The 12,072-nt window shown below is 51.4% G+C and overlaps 2 protein-coding genes across 2 annotated transcripts in view; one reads left to right on the forward strand and one right to left on the reverse strand.

Moving 5' to 3' along the window:
* LOC144140841 (PIH1 domain-containing protein 1-like) overlaps nt 1-12,072 on the reverse strand; it is a 75,261-nt gene that overhangs the window by 14,673 nt on the left and 48,516 nt on the right. The window lies entirely within an intron of this gene.
* The window catches only part of LOC144140843 (uncharacterized), a 30,553-nt gene continuing 27,756 nt past the window's right edge, over nt 9,276-12,072 (forward strand). Inside the window, exon 1 of the mRNA XM_077672354.1 lies at nt 9,276-9,658. The gene's annotated coding sequence lies outside the window, so the exon portion shown is untranslated. The remainder of the gene's footprint in view (nt 9,659-12,072) is intronic.

Below are 12,072 nucleotides of genomic sequence, written 5' to 3' on the forward strand. Positions count from 1 at the left end.
AGACGGGCAGTTACGCCAAACACAAGTCTCTGGAGAATGTCCTCTCGGCGTCTCACCAAACCCCAGTCCCGGCTCGGATGTCAGCGTCGGTGACTGGCCGAGACTGCTGAGAAGTTGAGTTCCTCGGGCCTACGCCGCGAGGCAACCGGGCACCAGGGCTGTTTGAGCGCTCCTCCGGACGAAGGACGAGAGGTACGCCGTGTCTTCTCGCCGGCCTGGAGATCCAAGACGCCGGCCCGAACCACTGATCGGGCAGTTTCGGCTACCCGGTCCTCTCTTTCTTCCTCGTCTTCCTCCTCTTCCCACAGCCTGATCCAGCCATCTGACCGTCCTAGGGGTTGGCCACACACGCTTTCCGTTCACCTTACCACAATGACCCTCGAGATATATGTATCTAGTAAAGTGTAGAATGCGCTACTGTCGCATTCATGTAAACGCGGCTGTAGCTTCGGCGCGTGAAAACACCACAATCATCATCATCATCAGTTTACCGATTTTTTACCCACATGCGGTACTGCAGTGAAATGGGTGTCCTGTGTGGTGTGTGCGTAGTTCCGAATGTTAAAATTGCAGCCGAAAAAAATGGAAATGCACGAACGCAGTTTTTCTTAGGCGACGGGTCTACGAAAATTACATTCACACTTTAAATCCAACACTCGAGTAAAACGACGACGACGACAACAAAAACAGGCTGAAAAGATGTGTGTAAGGTGCTAGTTACATATATCCCGACGCTTGCCCGAACTGCGGTGGTAAACCGACATTACATAACAAATAAAAGGGAATGTGTGGATACGTGACCAAGAAGTACAACACAACAGGAGAAACAACAGCAGTGGGGGGAGGCAGTTCTCGCCAGCTGAAACCCGGAGCTTCAAAGTAAAGCCGACTAACCATGCTCGAAAGGTGGCAATATCCAATAGCGTCTTGAAATGAGGACCCCAACCACCGCTCTGGAGTGAATTATATATTTGTACTTTTTTACCGATACCGTTATTGATGACGATGGCGATGATGGCGATACCGCGATACCACCCGGTTTGCTATAGCCACGAAAATCTCGGTCAACATATACGCGCTTCGACGCAGACCTACCGAAGTTGCCGCTGGACTTCGCCCAGCCGCCCCCGACCCCCAGTAACCGTGGCTAAAATAAAACTTTCCTCTCTCCCCCCTCTTTCCGAGTGGCGAATAACCGGCGACGAGAACACTAGTGACTCACGACCGCCGTACCCTCTATTCGCTCTTTAAGCACGCACTGTTTACGTCTTGTACGAACCAAGGTCTTCCTTGAACGGCACACCTTAGCCAGTGTTTCTCTAGACCAAAAATCCCCGGACGCCCTTAAACCGCATTTCGCACTCCACGCACCACGACCAAGAAAAAACAGGTGGCTTCCGCGCACCTTTCTGAGCCCGCGAAGCAAGTTACGAGCGTTGAAGGCCTCAGCCATTGTCGACGGAGCGCGCCTTGTAGAGCGAAAAACACGTAAACAACAAGATGAGCTCTCCAGCGGGGGTCACACACCACACCACCTGTCAGCATTGCGTGTCGGCTGTCGGCGGCTATAAAGCAGAGCTTAGGCCGCCCGGCGTGGTGTGCATGGCGTACGCGCGTCCAAGCGTGTAGGATGAGTCAGAGCCGAGGCATTTCCTATGCCTCCGGGCCACTCCCCCCCTCCCCTCCCGTTCCGGACAAGGTGGCGTGCGCAGCTTTCGTGTGCGGAAGACGCGTCAGTGGGCTACCGTGTCGTTCGTTTACAGCGACACGATCATGTCCGCGCGGGAACTCTCTCTAGGTCTACGACGACGATGTGGACGTCATTGGCCTCCGGTTCCCATTCTGCCGCAGGCGACGAGGCGTCGGTTGGCGCTCGCGTGAGTAGGCGCGCGTGATCATCTGTGAGAAAAGTGGCGCCATTCCAGAAGACCTCCCGCGGGACACTTGGAGGAAGGACAGCGTCGTCAGCACGCTTGACCACGATTGCCACGTCGATGCATGGCATCCGAGATAACCCCACGGAGACCATGGTGTATGTAAAAGACAAAAATGGCCTCGTATCTGCTTCTTTCGTAGCAAATGCCGCCCAAAAGACGATAGTCAACTGGCGCCCCTGCCATGTAAACGCCTCCCTTCTCTTTCCCGCTCACCTCTAATGCTGTTGCTTTGCCGCCTCGTTCCTCCCAAGATAACACGCTAGAGGTTTGCTGAAATCAATTCAAATTTACCGCGTTCCACTGATCCTAGTCGGGTGTCGCGATGCCAGAGCTGCCGTACGGCGGAGACGGGTGTGAATCGAGGCATCCTACTACATAGAACCACGATGCCCTACTGCACGAACATTCCAAGCGGAACGTGGATCCCGTCTAGTGGAACCTTTCGTTGCTATTGCCGTTTGATTTCTAAAATGACGCCAGGAGGTAGCGCTGGCAACAGCAGGCGACGGTTTTCTGCCGTTGATGTAGCATTTCATTTTCTATCGCAAAAACCAAACATCCATGAATTTTTAAATACAGGAACACTGCAAATATCACTTATGTGTTGATTTTATGCCCTATACTTGCGTAGTGTCTTGTTCTTGTTCAACAATGGAGAGTTATAGCAGAGCAGAGAAACGGTACCCGGTGCGCATGCGCACCACCAGTTTTTTCGCCTCAGCGCACGCGCAGTGGCGCCGGCCACCTACCTGGTACCGTAACGGGACCGCTTCTCCCCTCTGCTATAACTCTCTATTGTTGACAAGTATGAACAATGACACTGGACTTAGACGTCTGGATCTGGCTGTGAGTATAAATACTACTGCGCAGCTTTTATTTCCCTTTGGCCGGGTGACTGAACCGAGTCACAGACAGACAGACAAAAATTTCTGCGTTTAAGTAGCCTAAAAAAGGCCATCGTCTTTAATAATACTAATAAATTAGGGAAATGAGCTCGGTTTCAGTGGCCAACCGCAGCTTGCCAGTTCCCCCGTAGTGTATTCGAGTGTCTGTGTGTGGTTTGGCGAAAGCAAAGGCGTCCATCTGACGCGTTTAGAAACCCGGAACTAGCTTTCGTCGAATTCCTTGTAACGGTACAGGGTTGGAAACTTTCTTACCCTTGTCACTGTGTTATATTGGCACCGCGAAATACGAAACGAAGGAAAGAAGGTACACGAAATGTTTACTGACAAAACAATGGGCCAGGTTTAATTAACACTCGCAAACGTACAGTCATCACGATAGAAAGTTCCATGTGGCTTGGTTTTGCAAAGCCTATCCACACAGTTATTCACGAAAGTTAGGTCGTATCTGCCACTCTTGTGCTCTGGCGGCGGCGCGCCATCTAAGGCGAGACGGAGCGACAAAGCGCCGGCCAAGCAGCCGTTAAACTCTCGCCTAGTCACGTGGTACCGCCGCGGCGAGGTTCCGGCATGCGCAGCTGCAACCCCTTCCCGCGGCGGATTACGTAGCGCTACGTCACACCTGGCAGACTTGCGCTACGGCGACTCAAGGCTATTGCGACGCGATGAATGACCTTGCGAGACATGGCGTAGTAGATCTCTCGCTCTACATATTGCAGATACAGTACTCCCCAGTCTGAATCTACGGTAAATGCGGAGCCGCCCTGCAAAATTTTCACCTAACGTTTAAAAAAAAAGCGTTCACTGCTAAACACGAATGCATTGCTCTGAAGATATTTTTTACCGTGACATAAGAAGTTTGATGCTAAAGTAGGAAGGCCATATGGACTTTGATAGGACCCAATGCATAATGCGCCCCTTAAAGGGCTGCTTCTCTACTATACACACAAACATTCCTGGGAAAAAACGGGTTCAACAGCAGTACAAGGTCCTTGAAAGCCCTAGCACCTTGTATTAAATATCCCAAATATGTACCCATTTATCTCCAGGAGAGCTGTACGACGATGCATTTTAAATAAGGTTTAAAAGCGCTGGTCTCATTTTCCTTTCTCGTCCCTGTGTCAGTTTGCGGTTAAGTTTCACCCATGAATGTTCACCAAGTAGCTCGTCTCTCCATTTTGCTTAACAATGAACACGATTAGATTGCAGGGAAGACATTCTGCAGGGGCATTGTACGCGGTCGCTGACGAAAATGTGAAGACCTGAGTGAGTTTTATTTATAAAGTCACTGAGCTTGTGCTGTGACTCTGCCCGTCCATCGTCAAAATATGCGCCGTTGCTACCTTTGCATCTCACCACCAACTAGCCCAACATGGTACCCTTTTGATTTTTCAGAACATTTTCCCACAGGGACAAAGTGTGACACGCCAAACGTTACAGACGGCAGACGGGTCATTTAAAATTTTTCTCAAGGTCGCGACAGCGTGCCCGCTTGGCGAAACCTTCCCGCGATTGAAGGAAGTGAAACTTCTTCAGCAACCGGCGTCAGTCACGCCTAGAGGAGCAGAGAAACAGCGGATACGCGCGTGCGTACGTAAAAAACGGTCCCACGGATAAACGGAACAAAAAGGAAGATAACCATTCGCAAACGGAAATCGGCGTCGAGAGAGACGCAGTGCCACCGAAAAACAAAAGGCGATAAGTACTCCGGCGCATCTCACATCACCTCTCAGAGTCACGGTGACTGCCCTACGAGAACAGGATGGAGAGGAGGCAACCCCCTCCCTTTTTCACTCTCCCCCGCGTGAGTCACCACCGCGGAACTCGAGGAGCATCGAGGAGAAAGAAACCTGTTGCGGGCAGCGGTGCAGGAAGAGACGCATCCCGTGGCATGCGCACAGGATCTTTTCACGCCCGAGGTGAAATCGCGCAGGCCAGTGCCGCTTTAACAGCGATGATTTAATCGCCCTCGCCTGCGCATCTGCCGGAGCTGAGCAAACGACGGGCGCTATTGGCAGCAAAATTGCTACTAGCTCCCCACTAAGCAAAACGGCAGGGAGAGCTCAGTGGTTCATGAAATGGATAGTTTGACGGACACCCGTCACTGAGCACGCTAGACAACACCGCGGCCTGTACAATAAAAAGAGCAAAAAAAAAAAAAGTTCCGGCCCCCGAACGGGTACCTTGTTAAAGGTGTTGTGCCACCAAATTTGTTGCTTGTGCATTCTTTGTTGCAAACGTTTTATATTTCTTCACAAAGCATGATACATGCTCTCACATGCACATGTTCTGAATAAAAAAATTATTATCGCACGATTCATGTGAACACGATTCGGTTTCGGTTTTTGGGCGCCGATTCAAGCAGTGACGTCACAGTGTTGCGAGGACGCTCTGCCACGTGTGTCTACCATGCGGCGCTGCGGTACGCTGCGACTTAACTGCGGCGTCTGCTCCCGCACACACGTGCTTGGCCACGGAAGTAAACACGCCGACTCGTCATGTGAAGCCGCGACAGCTCCGACACGGACTCTTTGTCTGCATCCTCGGATGCAGACAAATGAAAACCCTGGGTGTGCAAACCATGGAAATGCAATTGGATATGCAAACCATGCCCTTTAAAAAAGCGTTCAATAAAAAGAAAGCTGTCCTTGCCGTGAATTGAACCCGCAACGTTGACCGAGCGGGCGCGACGCGCGAGACCACTGCGCCACCGCACAATCGGCGTACCGCCGCGAAATAGCCGGTGTATAGACGGAGGCCCATCCTTCGAGTCGTGCGTCGGTGTTTACTAGCTAATTTACAGAATTCCTGGCTGGTAAACTAAAATTCCTTAAATAGCGCTTGCGCAGCAAGGTTCCGCGAAACCCCCACAATAGCTTATCACCATCAACTCTGCTCCTTCGCGAAAGCGCTCGCAAAAATAAGTGTGCCCGGCTGCGACTGCGATTTTGCACTGTAGGGATAGTGCTTGCCGTACTTTGGTTTTACGTTTTACGTTAAAAACCTTGGCCGATATTGATCTTTTATTCCCCATATTACCCTTCGTAACACTTCTTCAGCACGAAACTGATCTTATATTTTCTACAGGCGAGCCGATCGCACACGCATATGCAGCTTGCAGCTCCGGGGTCGCACGGCCGAAGCGTCGAACGGCAAAATACGGATCGCATTAGCGCTAGTGTTGAGTTGTATGGGCTTCATGGACTTTACTGAGTTTATTACACTCCAGAAACTAACAAATATGAGCCGCATTCATAGCGGCACGCGTGTTGTAGGGGCGCAGTTTTCGCTTCTCGGTCGATTCCCGACGACGCGACGGGCGACCAGTCGGGCGACCGGTTTTGTTGGCGTCTTCGGTCGGGAGTCAGTCACACTACGGCGACTGTTAATCGGCCGACGTGTTTGCGTCGCCGTCGGCGTAGTGTGACAACGCGGTCTGGCAATTCGGCAGTTGGCCGATGGTTTGGCGACTCGTCGGCGTCGCTGTCGTGTCGGCCTAGTGTGTCTGATACGACCAAGCGACCAAACAAACTGTGGTAACTGGAGTTCACGTTGACGTCGCTCGAGTAGCTAACGTGGTATGACGTCACAAACTTTGTTATGCTGGCAATTCACTGACGTCATGGTTAGTGGCGCTAGCGATGGGTCCCGATCTCCAGAAGAGTTTTTAGGTACTTTTTAGAAGCGAATTAAAATATATATTAAGCGCTTGCTGTACCAAGCACTTCGTGTTGAGGGTCCTTGCATACGGAGAAAGCCTACAGCAGGCTTTTTACAGACAAAATTTGGTGGCACAACCCCTTTAAAAAAGAGGCCAACTTGTGAACAAGCCTCCACTGCGGGGCCCGACGATGATGATGGTTGGACGTTAATGGCGCAAGGCCAACTGGGGCAAAGAGCGCCCAAACACTGGTTATGCATGATGGAAGAAGAAGAAAACACTAAAACCAGTCAGCAAGAACAAAAGTAAAATCAGAAAACGACAATGAGCATGGACGGTGTATAAGGCCTGGAAGTGATCATGCGCGGTATGAAATTAGGTCTAAAAATTTAACTTCTGCTAAATATTTAAAAACGCGCTTGACAGAACACATGGGATCGTCAGACAGGAAAAGCGCTGGGTGTAGTGGGGTGTGTATACTCTGTATAGTTGTGGTAAGTGTTTGCGGAGTCCGAAATGTCGTCATTTTTTATTTGTTTCATTCATTGGTCGGTGCTCTCTAGCTTGGTCAGTGTGGTAACCCATGATGAAAATAGATGGCGCAACAACAACTACGAAGGTGATGCAAACCCATACCTCCAGTTCATTCACTGGCGTAACGCCATATGACTACAAGGATAAGAAAACAGGAGAGACGGTGAGAGAGAGAGAGAGAGAGAGAGAGAGAGAGAGAGAGTATGAAAGGCTTTATTAAGAAGGAGGCCCTGGGTGCTGTTTGGAGATTCGGTCAAGGGGAGGGAAAAAAAAAAAAACAAAGTTATACATCCTAAATCTTCGTCCAACTTTCAAGTGATATTTTCAGCGCTCGCCTTAAATCTGCGTCCCCGCACACAGTCGGAGGACACACCACACTGCCTTAAACACGCCATTCCCAATCGCGTAGTTCGCCACAAACTCAACAGCGAAGGGGTCCGATTTGAGTAGGTCGATGTGGTCTTCCTCTGAAGATGGTCGTGTACGTTTACGTATTAGGTGGCCACGTCCTTTTGAAAAGGGCGCAGCATCTACAGACTAGCCGACACAACAAATTTGCGACGGTGTCCGTGTCACAAAAAGGGCAGAAGGTCGGCGAGGCGACGTTAGGACAGTCCCAATTTTTAAGGACGTCTAGGGTGTAGGCTGCGTTCGCGTAGGTTTTGCTTGCGAAAGTTGCAGCTGATCTTAACAGTACACCGATGAGGGAGAGAGAGAGATGACCACAATAAATAACACGGCGTTTATTTTGTTTCCAGAAAACACTTGGGACTCAGCCCTCATCCCGAGGCTTTCGAAAATTTCAGAGGAAAACGGGTAAAACAGCTTCCTTCCCGACGGCGTTAACAGGCGTCAGACCTTGTTGGCCACTAACTGGCCATCCAACGGCGTGATGATAAAGACTAGTAAAAAAAAAATGTGGCTTCAATCCACACAAGAAGGTGGTAGGACTGCGGAGCTTTAAACGACACCCACAACAATTCCTCATGCGACGTCACACGTGGCTCTACAAAAAGCGAAACCAGAGACAAGTGAATTGTACTTAACCAAACTTTTTATTACTGCACAACTACATTCACGACTGCTTTATGTTCTCCTTCTTTTTATGGCTGTTCTTGTGGCGTCTTTACTCTCCGTGGTCCACCCAAGGTCGCCTGGAAAGAACTGATCGGGCAGTGCTGTACCGGTCTCCCTTTTTATATATGAAATCGTGGTGATGTCACTACGTGATTTCTATGCTTTTGGGTACCTTTGCACTCGGAGTGTTTACGCAGCGTGCCTGCGTAAGCACTCCGAGTAACCTTTAACGATATGGCCAGTCACCATGCGTAGGTATGTGCCTGCCTCCTTAATGATAGTTTTCTGCTGATATCCCACGAAAATTTGCTTGGATGGTATGGGTGTACTGCGTCGCAGTAAAAAGGTGCTCACGCGGTAATTTGTACAACCCTACGTTCTTTCAGCACCTCCTGCACACGAATTTCCCTGCATATCACTCACTGGGCACTTGGACTGTCACGCCCGGACTCAACCAAAAGCATTCGTTCCTTCCGCAAAACCACGGAGAAGGATCTTCGGAGTACCACCAGCGAGTTCGGGACTGTAAATCGAAGAACCCCAAAACTTCTGCCAACATCAAAATTAACGGCATGTGTCGTTTTCCAGTCCACAGCAGTTTTGAGTAGTTGATGGGCAGTCATAAACTGCTCCCGCAATAACATTCCCCCCGGGCAAACAAAGAAACAAAAATACGGAGCTGCTCCTGGGCAGTTCTGAGCGAGCAGTCCGAACTGACGTAAACAAAACCACAAGTTTCTCGCTACGCCAGCACCTCTTTTACAATTCCAACTCCGCGGACGTTGAACAGTCTGCTCCAACCGGCCTCACCTGCAACTCCGCACGTACAACACGACTGCCATCCCCCAAATGACTCACGAGACCACAACCTCCTCTTTGGCTATCACCACCACCATCCGGCTTCAAAACTATTCCAAAACTTCAAAGACACCGGAAGATAAGCCGGAGGGGGCAAGGTCCGTCTCCAGCCGGAGAGAGCGCGACGCAGCTGCCGCGGAAGCGCGAGTCCACTAATCTCGCCGCGCAAACAGACACGCGCAGGTAAGTAAGAGGAGGGGCAGAGAGAGGGGAACAGCGCTCGCGAGGCAGCGGGGAAAGGGCGGGGGTAGCCCGACACCGTGCACACCGGTTTGCCCTCTCCTCCCACGCCGGCTCCCGACTTCATTACGGCCGCAGCGTCGCCACACGACGCCCACGTCACTCCGCCGCCGTCGCGAACGACCGACCGACCGGCCAGACGAGCCGCAGCGTTCTCCCTTTTCCGCTACGGGCGACCGACCAGCCGCCACTCCACGCGGTCGACCACGACGACGCTCGTCCCCGCACACATCTGGGCGGTCTACAAAGCGCTTCGAGGAGATTTTCCCCCCGTGCGCGATTGCGAGACAAAAACAAGGTACACGCGGAAAAAAAGGTTGCCGCTGAGGCGACGCCGTCTGTGGTGCGCTGCTGGTGTGTTTGCGACGCTTGTGCAACGACGATTCCGTGTTTGGTCGGGGAGTGCGGTGAAGGCACGACCGACGAGGCTGCGTCTCGGTGCTAAGAAGGTGAGTGGCGATGTTTAGTTTCGATGACAGTGAAGCGTATGCGCCGTTGGCAGTCGTGCGTTCCACTTCCGCTGCGTCTGAAGGTGAGCGCCCCGTCGTAGTCGGGGTTTCGTTAGTGCGGAAGGCGCGAACGTGGTTCCTGATGCAGGTTTGCTTCTGGTCGTAAGCGGGAACGCCAACGTAAACGAAGGAACAGCGAGCAACTCTGGGGAACGTTAAAACTTGCGCCAATTGGCACTTGTTTCGACGGGAAGCTACTGAATACGTCAGTACAACTTGGGGAGGGACACGACACGTGTTTAGGGATCATGGCCCGTGTTCAGTTCCCTCAAAGCGCACCTGACGTGTGCAAAACGCAGACAGCAGTTGGATGCTCCTTACATGCAAATCTGTATTTGTGGACTGATATCGAAATGGTTATCAGATTCACTCGCTATGATCTATTCACCAGTCATTTCCTGTGTGCGCAAATTGTCTGCTGACAACCTTCACCGCGAAGTACAAACCACGCTCGTGCGATAACGGAGCGCGGCGGTGACGTTGAGAGCCTATACTGCCGCTATGCAAGAGTGCAGGTGTTCTTTTGTTCAACCCATATTATCGTTTTCTGCGTCTTTTTGCCACCCCAACTGCGCGTGCATTGCTTAAAAACGTGCCTCTTCTTTGCTCGCTCGCCGATATTTCTTTTTTGACAGCGAAGCTGTTTAGCCAATCGCAATTTTTCGTGTCCGCAGTTGAAAATGCCAAGAAATTGCAGAGCGTGAGCACTGGCCGTGAGGCGACCGCCCAGCGTCCCTGGAGCACGTTCGTCAAGTCAAGCATACCCACTTAGGGGGATTAGCTAATATTGGCAAAAAAAAAAAAAACTACCGTTCGCCGTAATTGTGGCAACACTTGCTCGGAAAGAGAAAGACTCCATCCAGCGTTTGCCGCAATCATGGAAACCCTTGCTCGGAACGAGAGAGACATGTCATATAACGTACGCCCCCCAAGGTGATGTCCAATGATTATCACTCGTAAAAACAATGAAGGAAGCTCACACTTATAGCAACAATGATGGAGCAAAGGTCGTTGCGGCAGCGAAGAAGAAGCAAATCGGCTGCAATCGTCGACCTTCCTGAAGGTTGCGTACAGCTTCGCTACCTTCAAGTCTTACGCGTTAGTGTGAGCTTCCCTCATTTTTTTTTTTCAACTGTACCTGAAGCTCTCATAATTAACAGTCTATAGGCTACCTCCATCACTCAAAACGCTAGTATAAAACCAATGCGTATACTGCTTCTAATCAGATATGGGGTGGAATCTTGGCGTCTCACTAAATGCCTCGAAGGAACACTCAGGAACGGGCCTTGGAAAAAATGGCAGGAGTAACGCCTATGGACAGGAAACTATATTTCACCCCATGTTAGAGCGCAAACTCGGGTGCACGGAAGAGATCCTATGGCTGAACGTAAAAGGAAGAAGTGGGCTGGGCGTGTAACACGGAAACCTGACAACCGGTGGACGACCCGCACAATCGGTGGACGACCCGGCGTTCTGGAAGGCGCAGACTGATTCGATTCTAGGGTATAACGCGCCAACGCAGCGCAGGCGATGAGGCGCGCCATAGTGGAGGGCTCCGGATTAATGTCGGCCACCTGGGGATCTTTAACGTGCGCCGAAATCTCGTACACACGGGCGTTTTTGCCTTTCGCCTCCATCAGAAAAGCGGCCGCCGCGGCCGGGAATCGAACCCGCGTCCCCGTGCTCAGCAGCACAACGCCCACTGAGCCACCGCGGCGGGTGAAGCCACAGACGGGCGATCTGCCTTCAGTCGATAAAGCTTGCCAGAAGATCGTGGGTGCAACCGAGTTCGCAGCACGCTCAAGGTTGTCAGCGCTCTTCACTAAACCGCGTAGTCCTTTCCTGAACGCCCAGCTCTTCAGGCGCTCTTTGCCCTGGCTGGCATTGCGCCATAAAGATCCAACCATCATCTTTCTTCAGACCCGGAGGCAGCACTCAACGACACAAAGGCTTCGGAATGATTGCCTTTCCAGACCGCAGCCTGCTGCCACCCGCTCAGTATGTACCCACATCACTCACACGTCTTTCACGCGTGCGCGGTTGCACCGCCCCCACGAGCGCGCGCAAAGGTGTGAAGATGGTGGCCTTGCTCTGTCGCGAAGGCGTCGAAATATCGCGCAGTGCTTTTGTTTCACGCGGCTACCTGCACGGAAGCTATACCAGGTGTCGACTTCCGGGGGTGTAGAGCGCGCGCGAGAACACACACCGCGCTTTCCATACAAGCCGAACAGCCTGTAAAGAGCACAGGGTTAAGGCGAAATTTAAAACAAAAGAGTCTTTTTTTTTTCTTCTTCGCAATTACGGAAGTTCACCTCCATATGCACGTTTTCCATAATCACACTTACCTTAGAAAA

Source organism: Haemaphysalis longicornis, unplaced genomic scaffold (assembly GCF_048455015.1).
Source record: "Haemaphysalis longicornis isolate Haplotype H1 unplaced genomic scaffold, Haemaphysalis longicornis Haplotype H1 scaffold_52, whole genome shotgun sequence".
Lineage (NCBI taxonomy): Eukaryota > Metazoa > Arthropoda > Arachnida > Ixodida > Ixodidae > Haemaphysalis > Haemaphysalis longicornis.